The 15,796-nt window shown below is 38.4% G+C and overlaps 1 long non-coding RNA gene across 1 annotated transcript; it reads right to left on the reverse strand.

Moving 5' to 3' along the window:
• Positions 1–9,863: 9,863 nt before the first annotated feature.
• Positions 9,864–15,739, reverse strand: LOC116449661. The gene is made up of 4 exons (XR_004242485.1): positions 14,319–15,739; positions 13,461–13,599; positions 12,432–12,579; positions 9,864–11,698 (listed from the first exon to the last, which is right to left on the reverse strand). It is a non-coding gene; the product is annotated as an uncharacterized LOC116449661 (long non-coding RNA).
• Positions 15,740–15,796: the final 57 nt, after the last annotated feature.

A 15,796-nucleotide genomic window follows, 5' to 3' on the forward strand; every position in this document is an offset into this window, starting at 1 on the left:
CACATTATTCTCTGGCTATGTCTTGTGAAAGTAAAAGAAGTGAGCAAAAAAGATGTTTTGAGATAAAATCTGAATGGAGATACTGGGTTTTAGACAGTGAGTACAGAAACTTGCTTTCAAGGGTTAGAGAAGAAAATCTAAAATGAGCAAATGTCCAAGGCAGAAAAAAGATTATTATTATATTGTTATTAAACTGTTATTATAACAGAAAAGTTATTAAACTTACACCAATTGATTTAATTTCTAAATGAACATATGTAAAATTTTCATTATATTCCATGTCCCCAACTGCAACACCACATTATTTAAGTATTTATATGTATCTTATAAATGAGCTGTATTTGATATATCATTCACTAGTCTATGTTGATTCATTGTTTGGGGTCTAGTAAGTAAAAGAGAAATTCTTTACAGATTGACTTCAGTTATTTTATTCTGGACTTCTTAATATGTTAGCTGTGTATTCTGATTCCAGTGACTTAATGGTTTCTATTAAACACTGAATAAAAACCCTCTAGGGAAGCTATTTAGAAATGCATGACTTATTCAGTGTGAGGTATCTGCAGATGATTGATTAAAAAAAACTTTACAGGTAAGGAGAACTTTGGACTAAGGAAGAATTTTAAAATAATTTCATCTCTGAACCTACAGTGACAAAATCATTGGATTGTTTCGGACGTCAGTGAAAAAGCTTGTATATTAAACTAACTTAGTCTTTATTACACATTTGTTTCATAAATTAGAAAAAAGATCTGAGGTAAATGTTCAGCTCATCTGGTTTGTAACAGAAACCATGACTATGGTGGATAGGGTACAAAGATGAGCTCATTCAAGAATTCTTCTGAAACAGTAATTTATCATCTAGGTAATTTTAAAGGTCCTTCATGTCATTTCAAGGGTGGCAGAAACAGGCTATTTAAAAGATATTTTTTGTAATCCCCTGGTAAGCTGGTGCTTGAAAAGATTTCACTAATGACAGACTTCCCATCTTGTAAATATTGGGTAAAAATTTTCAGTATGAAACTCCGTACTGAAATGTATAATAGAAAATTGTCTCTTCTTCCACTAAACAAGGATGACTTCCAGTATCATTAGCAATTGTTCCCAAGAAGATTCTGTTTTGGATTATGTTATATATACAATGGGAATTTATTTGAGGTTTCCCAAGTTTACTAGTTCCATTCCCATGAGCTAGCAGACAGTAGATCAAGTGCTTTCCAGTCAAGTATTCCCATGGCAAATATCCACCAGTGTCCCTTTCATCTGATGCAATGGCATCGTGCCCATTCTTCTGCTTCATCACTCTCTTTCAGTGCTGCAGAGTTCCAGGAAAGGGCCATATCATGTATGAGACTATGCCTGAGACATTAAGCCTAATCTTTAAAACCTTATGGTTCTGTTTCAGGTTTTGCTGACCACTGGAAACAATTACAGCACAGACAACACGTGGGAATGTCTGACAGCTTCTTCAGCCCCTTTGCTCTCAACCACTTGGTGAGCCTTTAGGTTTTTGATTATTGCAATCACAGTCCAAAGCCTGTGTTTGCATCAATATCCTGGAAATGAGCAAGAACCAGGTGGTCAAGGTGACTGCCATTAGACACATATCAAATAGGTAAAATAGACTGTTAATCAGACATTTTATTTCTGTCATTATGCTGAGCAATCCATTAACAGCCACTGATACCTACTCACCTGCATTTTTTGTGCTTGCCAGTGCTGAAAGCTCGTAGCCTTTATGATGGTTAGAGTTATCACATCTTTGTAAGCATAACTAATAAAGTTTACTTGCTCCTGGGAAAGCTTTTCATAATCTTGGCTTTTACCTAACAGCTTTCAAAACAAGATTTGGGCATCCATAGAAAGTAGAAAAATAGATGGATTTAGGTGACTTTGTATGGAGTACTTCCAACAGACACCATACTGTTAATTTCAGAGAAGCAGAATCTGTGCAGAAGATGCCTTCACCGGTAAGGAAGAGTTGGGTTCAGGAATGTACAAATGCCATGGGAAAGGCTTATCTGTTCAGAGAATTCAGGAGCTTTGGAAGGACAGTTTGAAGATGAAAGCTGAGAGGCTGTGGAAGTGAGACAAGAGAACTGAGCAGTATGAAAGAGGATTGAGGAAACCCAGCTAAGCAGGAAATCAAAGCTGATGGAGAGACAAAAAATTTACGAGCAATTTCTTGTAGAGAAAGAAAAATTATAAATTAGGAGGACAGTATTTATTTTCCAGACTGACTGTAAACTAGACTTTGGAGGTTCTACCACCTAGAAGTAGCTAATAAAAGTGTGACAATGAAGTGTGTTGCTGTTGGCATGGCTCAGGAATAAAGCTTGTGAGGGCTGGGTACTTTCAGCCTTTAGCTGCCTTTTTTCAATGGAAAAGACAAAAATCCCAGATCTTCAGATCTTCAGGGAGATGTTTCTTCATTTTTCTCAGTAAAAAAGAGTAAGAAACTATAGCAGCATGGGAATATGTAGGGATGGAGCTAATTTTTAAAGCTGAGCACAGAGTGAGCAGATATTACAATTCTATCTAAAATAAGATATAGAAAGACTAATGTCTAACTGCTCTCATAAGTCACAATCTGCATGTGAATTTTCCATTTTGTTTGTCATGTCCTGGTATTGGGGGTGCTTTCCATCTTGTGAGACTGGCAGGATAGAATCAAGTGAGACCAGCAGTGTGATAGCTGAACATCATAATAATAATAATAATAATAATAATAATAATAATAATAATTCAGGATAAATGCTGAACAGAAGAAGTTAATTAAAAGGGGTAGTTGTAAAAGTATATAAAATGCACCTTTTAAAGGTTTGCTGTCTGTTTATTTTTTAATAAATAATCTAAAATGTCACTACTTGCTGGGACTTTGGCAAGCATCTTTGTTCTAAAGTAGCATGAAGTTCAAAGAAAACTCAGACGTTCTGCAGACATTATTATTGATGACTCTACTTTAGGCTTTGACCCCATATATATTTCATGCAACAGTTCTGTCCCACTCTAATTGACATACAAGAAGGCAGAAGCAAAGAAACATTAAAACCCCTGAATTTCTTAAATTATAAAAAAATATTGGATTTCATTGGAAATTTTTGTTCAAAGGTAGTTTGGTTTTCATGTTCCCTGAATCAAAGAAAATTTCTTCAGATGCACTTTAAAAGAATTAGTTTAATCAGACTGTATTCTATACCTTTGATCTGGTGTGCCTGTGTCTGCTTTCTTGAAATACCTCATGTATAGAGACCTTTTGATGATTTGAGAGTTTTACTTGAAATAACAAACATTTACAGCTAAATTAATGTGAAATCCTGTTCTATTTGAGCATGGACATTGAATGAGACAAAGAAAAGGTCTCTATTGTCTGTAAATACTATTTCCAGAAGACCAGTACCTTGCTATAACTTGCCCAAGGCTCTCCCTATATTATTCCTTTATAAAAGTAGTAGAATTTTGCACCCAGTCTCTTAGCACTGCTTTCTGTGAAAGGTTCTAGGTACTCCTATTACGCTCAGCAGAGGCGCTTGTTTAATGTATAACTCTCCACAAAAATGAAGTAAAAAGAATAAAATGAGACTGGGCAAATTCTGTAAGTAATCTAATGTTTCTTTTGATTGTGAATGATGATCCATTCTTGGCTCAAGAATAACATAAATACACATTCCTCAGAGGAGAGATGAAGGATTGACGTGAATTTTTCAAGGTGGTTTTTTTTGCAAAGAGGACACCTTGTTGAAAGTTTATGAAATAAATTACAGTGGATAGGTGTGCATTCTATTTCTAGTGCTTAAATGCATGAACAGTGACTGCTGTTGGTAGGAAAAAAAGATGGTAGCTCTTCAGGCACTGAATTCATATGCTGTTTATAATTACTTACATACGGTAGATATTGACATGCTGCTAGATGCCTTCTCTCTTGAGTTTACCCTAACCAGCGCTGCACGTTCCCCAAACCCTGTCACACACCCAGGCACCTCTCTGCTTTAGGAATGGGGGTTCTCAGCCCTCCTGCTGAAGGCTTTGGGGCCAGTGCTCCTCTTGCACTGGCCCAATTGCTTTGATGTGTTTTTTATCTATAGCTCCAGCCTGTTCAGTCAGTTATGGCACAGTTATTTGATAATTTAGACAATGTAAGAAATGTAATGAGAAATGCAAAATCAGAAGTTACTTGAACGTCTTTAATTGCTGTTATTCCCTTATTTCTCTTGGAAACCCTTTGCATTTAGAAAGCCAAGGTGCTTCCTCTTCTGTTCCTTGCTAAGCTTCCCCATCAGAGTCTGGCGTCACTCCTTTGCTTTGAGGCTTTTCTTATTGCTCCACTTTTTGTCTCCTGTCATACTGCTCTCTCTGTTTCTCTTCCTTTTTCTTTTTTTTTTTTTTTAATGGTGAGAGATTCTTTCATTTTGAACTGCCTCCACCTCTCCATGAAAGGATCAAAGCTTCACACTTTGCTCCGTGTCCCTTTGCTCCTTTGCCTCCCCTCACTTCTTTGCACCCTTCTGTTCTTTCAGAGTTCAGAGATGAAAAAAATTGTTTTGTCCAAAGTGGAGCAAACTCTTTGCATAAGGAAATTCTCTTCAAATGGATGATTAACAAAGTTGAATGGCTCTCAAGTATTAATCCTCTGCCAAGCATCAGAATTTCTTCTGTCACCACCTTTAGGTTTTAATTCAAAGGAAAAACAAATACAAATGAGACACTAATAAAGTCCTAGTCTCTGAGAGGAACATTTGATCTGACATGAATATAATATGAAACCAACTGCTTAAATTATACATGGGAAGACACACTGAATTATAAGGCATGTGACAGTTTTAAGCCCTGTGAATCTTTTCACCTGCATCTTTCCTGCATGTCTGTATGCCATTTACTGCCTTCTTTTCCCTGGAGTATGGAAGTGGGATAGCATGTTTTACCAAAGTGGGATCTTGAAAGAAAACATAATTGCATTTATATGGGTTTTCCAGTAAGAATTCAGACATTCCTTGGCTAATAAACTTATTTACCACATGTGGTAATGTGCAGGTGTGCATTCTTAAACAAGCAAACATCAGTTTGAAATGAGTTACAAAAAACCTGTGAATACAAGATAAATCTTGCATACTGTGAACTTTCATATTGCTTTCTTTTATTGTTCTGTGTATCTTCTTGAGTGGAAAGAAACTTAATTAAAATCATAAAGAAGCATTGCAATGAAGGAAACTCATTCCAATGGCTCTTTTGCCACCTTACTGTGCCTGAGATAAAAGGTTCTCCAGGATGATTTTGTACATACTCAACATTATTGGTGGTTGTTTGCCTACCACACCCAAACCGTCTTGTCATTTGTACTTCTGTTTGGCTTTTTATAAAGAGGTGTGAGTCTTTTGGTACCTGTTTTTGGATGTCATCTGACTGGAGACCAAAGCCAAGCCCTGCATATACCTGGCTCAAGCACCACACCATGAGAAACCCAGTGATGACAGCTAATGCAAAGAAGAGGCCACACTGCAGCAAGGATGTTGTTGAGAGGGTGACAGGTTTCCACAGCTCCACCCTCCCTTTTTTTGTCTCAGAATGTCTCTCCTGGCCATATCAGCTGCAATGCCATGTATCGGTCATGATTTTCCCTGTCCCATCCCTCCACATGGCAACTGAGCTTTATAAAACCTTACCCTTCTCTTCACCAAATCAAGGCACACTTGGTATCCCTAGGGTGGGACTAGACTGACCCACACGGCCCTGCACTCCTCCTACCCCCCTTGAATCTCTGAAAAGCCATGCCAGGGGCAGCACAGTGGCTGTGTGCTCTATTTTGTAGCATTTTCTCCTACATTACAGGGCTTATCTCCACGCTAATGTCCCAATCTCAGGCAAACGTGTGTGAACACAGATGTGAGGTCACGAGGAGCCAGGGTACACTGTGGAAAGGTGGGGGGTCCCTGCAGGTCCCAGCACAAAGCTGCATTTGCAGTCCTCACTCCCAAGGCAGTTCCAATGGGCAGAACAAAGGCAGACCTCGCAGGTGGCAGCATCTTCCACTTGTAATTCCATTTTCTGTTTAAGAACATGTAACATCCTGGGTTAATAGCATGCACAAAAGTCAACAGGAAAGAAACTAATGGATAAACTCATCACAGAGGGCAGTAAACAATCCCAAATGCAGGTCTGCTTCCAGCCCCCACACTGCATCCATCTTGGCATTCTTCAGCAGCAGTGGGAGATCTCACAAACGTTAAGGGAAAATAAGGGGTAGGTTTTAAATGCTCTTGTGAGATTTCAGTTCCCTGGAACCTGTTTATCTAAACCAAAGCAAACATTATCTTCAGTGACTTGTGCTTGTGACTTATTTCCTATGCACACCATAGATTAGTAAAGCCTGGTTTTGGATTTGTTGACATTTAATAAAAGCTAGACACTCCAGGGGAAAATAAATAGTTTTTGTTCTGTAGCCATAGCTGGATTTCCTTTTGGTTGGAATCTTAGCTGGGTGCTCGTAGCATTTATATTCAATTAGAATCAAACACAGCCAAGAAAATTGGAATCAAGACACAGGTTTGTATCTGTGCATGGAGATCATCATTCCACCATATTCTCACATGCATCAGGAGAAGAAAATATATTAATATTAATTTTACTCATATTAAAGTCTTTAGGAAACCTGGCAAAAATATAGATTTGCATGAGTAATCAGAACAGTCATTTGGAGGTTTGGAAATTGAATCATTGACTTAATCCATATGTTTTAGCTCAGATCTCTGAAACATACCATGCTTCTTCTGAGACGAAAATAGAGCAGTTTTGAGAAAGTCAACTGTAAAAAAATATAGATATGTTAAACTTTGAACTGTCTGATAATAAAATATGAAACATAATAGGTCTACTAGCAACGTTTGAAAGACAAGGTATTTATTGTGAGGTTAAGCTAATGCTATTCTCTTGGAAATTTATTTTATATTTCATAAAATACGACATAACCCTTGGGATCTAATTCTGCAGTATCATTGGTGGGAGAAGATCTACATGCTGGCACCACCACCTCTACCTGTATTTGTATTCAGCACTGTAAGGGTTTAGGAAAATGACACTTAAGAAGGCTGTAATACCCATTAGCAAGTCCTTTCACAGCTTTCAGGTCTGGCCAAACAGAAGTGTTAAAACACATTTTCACCTAAGAGTATTCCTATTGATCACTTAATGGCATCAGGAGGCATAAGACAGGAAATGAAATTATTCTAAAGTATGCCTTTAAAAATAAGTGTTTTATGGGCATTTAATACAATAGATACATAGCTGCATGCACATATATAAACTTTTCACATTTAATGCTAATTTTAGAAACACCAGGTAGAAAATATCTTCCCTTTTAAATGATTTATAAGGTTCATGTACCAAATAATGTTTAAAGTATGCATGTTAAACTGAAAATGTATGTTACACTTTACTTGAACCACAGAGTTCCTAGTGTTACTTCTTGCTTTAGCAAAACTTGGGAACATTTCTCAGATTTGTGTTTTATTTTAATCATAAGTTTTTTTCATTTCCATTATCCTGTGATCTGCTGCAAACAACCAACTCTACTTACTGTTGCTAAAATAGGCTGCTCTTACATGAAAGGCCAGTGCTGGTAGTGAACTGGAAATGAAAGGTTTGTTCCAGTAATAAGAAAACCTTTTTCTTAGAACTACTTTTTTCTACTGTCTCATAATGATGGAAAGATCAAACACTATTTTAAACACAGTAGTTCTGTACTTCAGCAACAAAATGCTTCTTTATAATGTGCAACCAAAAAGAAAAAAAAAGTCTGTTGTTCAACAGTCTCTCTGAAAATGATTTGGCTTCTTCTCTCATCTTCGTGCATAATGAACTCCAAATCTGTGCTTTATTTCTTTCTAGCTGCACATGCAGCCTCCCCCACACGTGTTCCCACCATCAGACATTGAAGTCCTAGGCTAATAGCAGATCCATGGTGCTAGTACATGTTTCCCTGGGATTTGGAAAAAGCCTTTAAATAGATTTTTATTGGTTTTAAAGAACAAGGTTATTTTGTGTTAATAATGGGCATGCATTAGGCTTTAGATAATTGCTTTATGTAACTTAAAGTTTTGCCTTTCAGCTAAATAAACACTGTATGTGTTCACAGGTGTATTGTCCTCCAGGGCATTCTGCTTTTCAGGGTGGCAGCTGCTGCCAAGGTGTTGCTGATACAGCTCTGTGTATAATTTATTGGAAACAGGTGCTGGCTTATGATGAAGATAGACAGGAAACTAAAGCAGACAACATGTTTAACCACCACTAAAAAAGTTCAGGTTCAGAAAGACAATGTGTCTGAGATGTTTGGTTGATGTTGCCAGGGTCTTAGTGAGAGTTTGCAAGCTCCCAGAAATTACCATAAGGAACAGATTGTCCAGGAACTGCAGGAATTGCACTCTAATGAGCATTGCATGCAATGGCACCAGGGCTCGTTGATTACACAAACCCTGTCATTTGTAACTAACAAAAATCATGGAATGTACTCCCAGGCTGATGCTAAAAATTACTTTGAAATAAGGTTAATACCTAGGGCTCTCGGGCTGGGGATGCTGTGTGGCACACAGCACTGTTGTGGGCACAGGGACATTTGGGCCTTTGCAGGATTCTAAAATCTTTTCTCCCAGACTTTACTGTGCGAGGACTGCAACAAATAACTGGGAAACACTAATATGTTAAAGCAAAAGTGGAAATCTGATTCAGATTTACAGAGAAGGACACTCCAGAGCAGAGTTCCTCTGCCACCAGTAGCTGACCCCAAACTCATGTACTGCATAAGGCAGATGAATGGGAAACTTGTGGGAGCTGCTGCTTCAGTCCATCAACACAACACAGTGAGGGAGCAGCAGAGCAGAGGATAGATCCAGCACACATGGGAATAGGTGGAAAGCCTTCTTTTGGCCTCAGTGGGCTTTGGATTCGATCCCAGGAGAAAAAAAAATGAACTTCTTTATTTTCTGTGGCCAAGTTAAGCCATTAAAATTATTTAAACGTTGCTTTTTCCTCCCCTCATCTTACTTCCCTTTGCTTTTATTGTAGCTTTAAACAATTTTTTTTTTTTTTAAATAAGAAACTTTCAATAGGAGTCCATGAGGATGTTTATTCATGGACAGCAGTTTGCATATTTTAGCAAGTAATCTCCAGTTTAATCTCTAGTCTCTATAAGATACATATGTAGTAAATATGCATACTAAATATTTTTAAAAGAAGTTGTTAAAGTGTGTGCACAGTTCTTAAACCTCAGACCCTAAATATCTCAATGATTTACATTTAAAAAAAATACCCGAAGGCATCAGACCACATTATGGACTAATAGCCTGCCAAATTTCATTTTTTTGAAAATGTTTGAGTTACAATATATGAGTGTAAAAAGGCAACTGAAACAACAAAATTTGGTCGAGAAAATATTGACCCCAGGCTGAGACCTTGTATGCCAAAAATGTTGACAAAACTTTATACCAACCCTAGCAGGCATGTCATGTTTAATACTGGCAGTATACAGAAAAAAGTTTGGCAATTTAGTGCTTGTATTAATTTGAAAAACTTTTATGCAGTGGGTATAAGCTTTTACATTACCATTCCTAATTTGTACCAGCCTTCCTTTTCTTTCCCAAAGAATAAATGAACTACAGTAGTGGAGATAGAGGGGCTTGCAGAGAAATCCCCCAAACATATAAACCAATGAAGCCATTTGCTATACCCCACCCAAACACACATACCTGGCTTGGAGTGATCACCCCTTCCATCTGATGGATAATTCTGTTTTCATGCCATTTACATTTCTGGATTATTTTTTCACATAAATTTTTCATAGGAAAGCAAATAGTTGAAATGAAAATAAATCTGTGTAAAGGAATAAATGTAGAAAATCTTTATTTATATTGAAACCTCTTCAAATAAATATTCCGTTAACAAACTTGTGTAAAGAATGATAATGTTTCATACTCTACCAAGTGATGAAATACAATGCCAGAAAACAAGTGCAGAAATTTGATGAGTGATTATTAGACTCCTTAAGCAAATAAATGTGCACTAGTTAATGATAGCTCCTTGTGATGGGAATTTCAGTGCATCAATGCTCTGTGAGAAAAGAAATGAATGGCAGGAGTCAACCAACTCTCCAACCCAATGCTTTGCATTTCAGAGGTCTACTCTGTACCACCAGGTTACTGTGAGAAATGTGGTGGTTTGAGCTCTGACACAGTTATATATCAGTGATTAAACTGCACTGATCAAGCTGTAAGTGCAGCGTGGAACAAGGGATGAACAATGCCCCCCAAGGCTGTGCTGTGGTCACACCTCAGGTACTCAGTAGGGAGGGATTGTGAGGGAGCTGTGTCATGACCACATGTGAGCAAGTTATGCCCCAGTGATTACACGGTGACTAAAAAGGTCCCTGCTTGATTACTAAACAAACAAAACCAAACAAGCCCCACAGGATCAACATTGTGGCAGCTGAGAAAGAGCTGCACAGCCCTTTTCCCAGGGTTGGCTTCAGTTGTTTCAAAACATGTATTCCCATTTCCACACCCAGGTTGCATGCTAGGTAGGTACTGGAAATAATTGCAGAAAGGATAATGCAGCCTTAAATATTCCATTATAGCCAATGGCCATTCTAGGACATGTAGAACCCCACCTGGTGTGGGCTGGGCACATCTGCTGACCTTGGTCTTGCTGGTTCCAAATCAAAGCTAATTGACAGGAGCATCTTCCAAGATTATGGAAACCCAGCCTGCAGTCCATCCTGACTCAAATCATGAAGGAAACTCATTAACATTGTCTGCCAGGACTGTTCATCTGAAAATGTTTGGGACTTGGAGCAGTGGCTGATGGCATTTGGTTAGAGGCACACAGCTCACACTGTGATGACCCTTCCTCACATCTTCTTGGGTTTCCTTAGGCACTGCTGGGATCATACTGAGATGGAATAACTGGGCAGGGGTGGGTGTACATCAGGTGGCCTCCCTGCTTCTTGGTGTTTCATAGTGGATGACTTGCTCAACATTACTCATTTGAATGAGCAATTACAAACCAATAAATGACTGAAATTCACTTTTCAAAAATCTCAGTAGACATCTGTAAAGATTTTGGTAACTGTTCTTTCAAAGTGCTATTCCTGGATGCTGCCATTTTCCAGTGTTGTTAGACTTGAAAGTTTTGCATGAGGTATTTTATTTAGCATCAGGTTAGATGCGTTATATAAAAAATATGAAGTATTCAAAGTGAAAACAGAGCACCAGTTTTGACAAAGCGAAATAATTCTGTGAACATAGGTTAGATTGTTTTTCTCTGACAATTTTCTTCATTGAACATTTGGAAATGTTGGAGTTTTGTTCTAGTTTGGAACAAAGCCATATTACAAGACCTTGCATGAGATGGATCTCCTGCGTTTGACAGGGCTCTAATTTGCATATTTTTCTCCTATGAATGGGAAAAAACCCAAAAGGCAAACAATTGCTCCCCTGCTCCTCTCACTGAACCTTGTCAAAAGTGAGCTCCACTCAAGTGATAACTGCAGTAAACTTATGATTTATAACAATCATTCATATTTTCGTATTCAATAAATGAAATCTTCATGCTTCCTGCACCCTTCTCATGTCACTGCTATGTAAAATTCCAAGCTTACTCATCTTCAGTCCCAGCAGAATAACTGAAGGCAGTTATTTTTTCCTTCTTCCATCTCCTTTGTTCAACAGGAAGAGAGTACATAGAAAATACAAAAATAAAGAAAAATGCAGAAATAGTGAATCAATAGATACAGCAGGTATCGCTGAGGCTACGTAAAGGTGCAAAAGGTGAAGTTTTTTGATTACTTTGGACAGGGACAGAGGAGTGTGGCAGAAATAGTGTGGTGTGAATGGTGATTTGAGTTGTCTCTCTGGAAACGTGCAACATCTTTCTCTTCCTCAGACCTGGTGGAATTCATGCCAATGCCACAAAGCTTGACTGAACAGTGAGAAAATAGTTATGCCTGGAAATGAATGGAAAAGTCAGTCACCCCCAGTCGTACACTGAAAACCTGACAGCAGACAAAGGTCAGGCTCTGGGGGACACAAGCAAGAGGTATGGACTTCAGACTTCCTGGAATTTAAATAATGTTACTGACTAATACATGTTTATCCTAGAGATCATTCTTAACTGGCCTGCTTTGAAGCCTTTTGTCCCACTTGCTGCCCTGCACTGCCACAAAAGCCAGGAGCATCTCTCAGAAGCATGGGTGGCTTTTTGTGGTGTGTGATGCACACATGGAGAGTGTCGCTCCATGTAGTGGTTAATAGATAAATGGTAATGAGCTAACAAGCCATAGACTAAGAATAACAACCAGAATCTTGTCTCCCTTCACAGGCACTGGAGACACATAGGAGTCTTTAATAATGGTAGGAATTCCCTATATAAAAAATATTGTGTCACCTCACCTGTAAACGTTGACGTTGCCATTTTCCTTGAGGCGGTTCAGGACCCTGAGAGGTGACTGCTTCTCTTTCCTGGTTGAGATTTGCACAAGAAGTGCTTCAAAAACTTCTGCTGCATTTGTGAGTCAATTCAGGAAATGGATATTGGATTCTGAGGAACAAAAACAGAGGAGAAACGTCATTAAAATATGCATTTCTATTTAAAATTCTAATCACTTCTAATATTTATGTATTGTGGAAAGGAAAATGTGTGGCCTTCTCCATCATGACAAAAATACTGAAATCCACCCATTACCCTTGTATCTCTTAGTGGCCATGGAAATCATAAAATGCTGCCTCTTTACTTCAATAGCAAAAAGGCATTTGCACTGGGCATGAAGTATGAACATTATTTACTTCTGGATTTGTATGTGCACAGTAACCAGTTCCATGTTTGCAACAGCTCATTTGCCTCAACACGTCTGCAATGTGAAACTCGTGAATTATGCATATCACTGGTGCCAGCAGTCTTAAAAAGTGATTAAAATTCTGAAGTTTATGTCTCTGGAAATGTGTCTGTCCCCAGAAGACCTCCAGAAGAGGCTTAAACCTAAAGAAGATTTCAGGAGATCAGATCTACTGGATTAAATGATTCTGCACCAAATTCAGTGACTGCATAAACAACACAAATCTTTTCTGAAGGCAGTGGTAATTACACAGGCTTATTCCACAGTTCAGTTTACTTCTCAGTGCTTAAGATGCTTGAAGAGGAATTCACATTTACACAAAATGTTGTCCTTTTAATTTCAATACTGTAGTTTAATGGACAATAAGAAACATCTTAATACCTATTTGGACTAACCTACTGTTTTGCATAATAACCAAAATACATTAAAAAAAAGAAATCAAGGAATTTTTATCTGTTTAGGACAGGCTTAAATGAATATAATACATGTCAGACACAATCCTCCTAACAATTTTGCTAGGACTCCCTTGTTGTCCCTTCATTCTAGATTATAAATATAAAAATAAATTAAATTTTTTGGTACATACCAACTCAGTTTGGGACAAAGAGAGATGATGCCATTCCATAGGTCCCAGTCCATGTCATCCATACAGAAGTTAGAGTGTTTTCTCTATGAGTGCTGACTTGCCTTGAAGTCAAAACCATCAGATTTTTTGGGGATCAATCCTGATTAACACATTATATTTTCAGCATTTATGAGACTTACGAAATGGAATAATTTGTTAGAAATGTGACAAAATAAATTGTCTAACTCTGCATCTGCTATATATAGCATGGGAGAGGATGGAAAATTCTATATCATCCCACTAGAAATCATACCAAACAAGTTTATCTTATGTTATCTTTTTATTATCTTATTTTCTTGATAAAGGTTGGGCCATATTTACCAAAAGAGAGGGCAGCAGAGAATGGGAGAAGGCAACTAATTCATGATCCACCCACTTTTCAGGCAGATTTACCTCTTTCTCATTCCATTACAATGGATTTGTTAATGATTTACTCTGCTTTTTTGTTCAAGTAGGAAGAGTAAGACCAAATCTATGTACATGCTTTGTAGTACATAAAACACAACTCCATGCAACCAAGTCCTCGGTGCTTTGAATCCAAGAATAGTGGAGCAGAAGGTGGCACAAGGGTCTGGGGGGCAGTGCTGATGGTTGGAGCACATCAGGCACTTGCAATCTTCTCACATGGAGTTCATGGCCAGGGGAGTTCAGAGCTGTACCAACTGCCTTGTCCTCTCAATGGCTCAGTATGATCTCTAGCTCTGGATTTCTGCTGGCTCTAAAGCTACACAATTCTTGTCCTTATTACTGGCTAAGACATTTCTCAGAAAAAAATTATATTCAATGCTCAGAAGAGATCTGTCCTGCCTGAAAACTTACTTTTTGGACAGAGTCCACAGAGGTGGTAAAAGATGCTTGAAAACTCCTCTCTGAGTTCTCAGCTGGAGATAACTGGGTTGTTTCTGGCTGATTTGAAAACAGCAAAGAGAGGACCAACCTGAAATTACACCACAGGAATAAAATTCTCCCGGGACAATTCTGCTGACAGATCTATTTCGAAATACTGCAAATTCTGGCTGTGTCCCATCACTCTCCAAAAGCTCAAAAGAGCAGATGTCCTGAAGTGGCTAAAGCAGCACGATGACTCCCCTACACCACAGGATCACCAGATGTCCTCTGCAGGCAGCCTAAAGATTGCTTCTCAGTGCTGGGTCAGAGGAAAGAGCTGGGGATCTGGCACAGCTTTAGAAATTATTTCCCTCATAAGTGTATCCTGTGGTTTTTTCTTTTCTCCAAAACCAGAGTCGTTTGAAAATAAAGCCTTTAAAATATCCAGGCAGAGATGAGTGTGTGGCCTCCCTTTATTTCAACAATCCCCATGGCTGGTTGTTCTACAACACCAACAAAGTTGGTCCCTAAACCGGAAGGTTCCAGTTTTCTCTTGGCTGTCTGACCCAAATGCCATTAATTCCAGTTAAAAGTGCAATAACCTTAGAGAAAGGAAGACAATACTTCTAAGCAGCAGTGTACTGAAGAAAGAAAAGAGTGTGGGGAGCAAGTCTCAAAGGAATTCCAAACAACGTGTAAAGGAGTTGAGACAAAGAGAGCAGAAGATGCTACCCTTGTGGGCAGTGTGAGAGGGTGAAAAAACATCATTCCCAACAGATGTTACTCCAGAAACTGCAAGAACCCTTGTTGTACCTGGGCTGTTTTGTCTGGACCTTTCTGTCAGGAATGTCACTGCTGCCCAGCCCTGCCCCTGTCCAGCCTGGGCTGGTCCAAGCCTGCACACACCTCATGGGATCAGCTCAACCGTTCTCTTCCCAAGCACTGTCCTCTCACATCCAGGTTCACCACGAGTCAAACATTATGTTTAAAATGTTGGAAAAAAAGCAACTCATGCAAATAATGAAATCCATGAAACAGTGACTGATAAAAAAAGTTCAAAATTAGTTCTGATGGTTCACAATGAAGTTCCCAAAGTCCTGGCTGCTGACAGAAACTATTACCTACCCATCTTCTCCCACCTTTGTTTGGAATGGATTTGACAATTAGGGGTGATAACGTTTTGTCAAACAAGCCACCTGTTAAGTATTTTACAGGCACTCTAGGGGTTCTGGCAAAGGGCTCCGCTTTTGTACAGTTTATCTAGAGCAGAAATTTCCATTTTATCAGATGATGCTATAAAGTGAGATGAGAAAAGAATTTATTCTTGATTTTTATTTTGGTTTCCTGATTCAAGAAAATAGTGAATCTCCACATGTGATAAAGGGAATCTAAACAGAGAGAAATGCTTGAAAATTTAGCTCAATGTTGGAAAATAGTTCTAAATATAAATATAATTAAACACATGTCTA

The sequence above is a fragment of the Corvus moneduloides genome, chromosome 11 (assembly GCF_009650955.1).
Source record: "Corvus moneduloides isolate bCorMon1 chromosome 11, bCorMon1.pri, whole genome shotgun sequence".
NCBI classification, from domain to species: domain Eukaryota; kingdom Metazoa; phylum Chordata; class Aves; order Passeriformes; family Corvidae; genus Corvus; species Corvus moneduloides.